Raw genomic sequence first — 459 nt, 5'->3', positions numbered from 1 at the left:
AATAAACTTTTATTTTTAAATTTAATTTTATCTAAAATAATTAGTTCACTCTTTTATTAGAGATTTTATTAAATAGAAAGAAAGAATATAATTTGAATAAAAAATTACTCGAATCAAGTAAATCAAATAATACTCTATTTAGTTATTTGAGTAAATTTTTATTTGATAATTAGTTTGATTTTTAAATCTTAAAGTAATCTCTAAAATTGAGCCTGTGTACTAAAGTACTTATAGGTTCTAATTGCACTATATTATGGTCTCTAAAATTGAATTTTAAGCATTATATTATACTCTAGACCCTTTTTAGTTGTGATTCAGTAATTGAAGCGATGATCTTGCACTATTACTATAATGGTGGAGACTCTGAAACAATGTCATTTTGTATTTGGTGCATAATGAATATAAAGATCCTCTATAATGAATATAAAAATCCTCCAAATTCCATGAAAATGGGGATAC

This window comes from Arachis ipaensis, chromosome B03 (assembly GCF_000816755.2).
Source record: "Arachis ipaensis cultivar K30076 chromosome B03, Araip1.1, whole genome shotgun sequence".
Classification (NCBI taxonomy): Eukaryota; Viridiplantae; Streptophyta; class Magnoliopsida; order Fabales; family Fabaceae; genus Arachis; species Arachis ipaensis.
The sequence above is the reverse complement of the archived record's forward strand: the minus strand, read 5'-3'. Positions refer to the sequence as shown.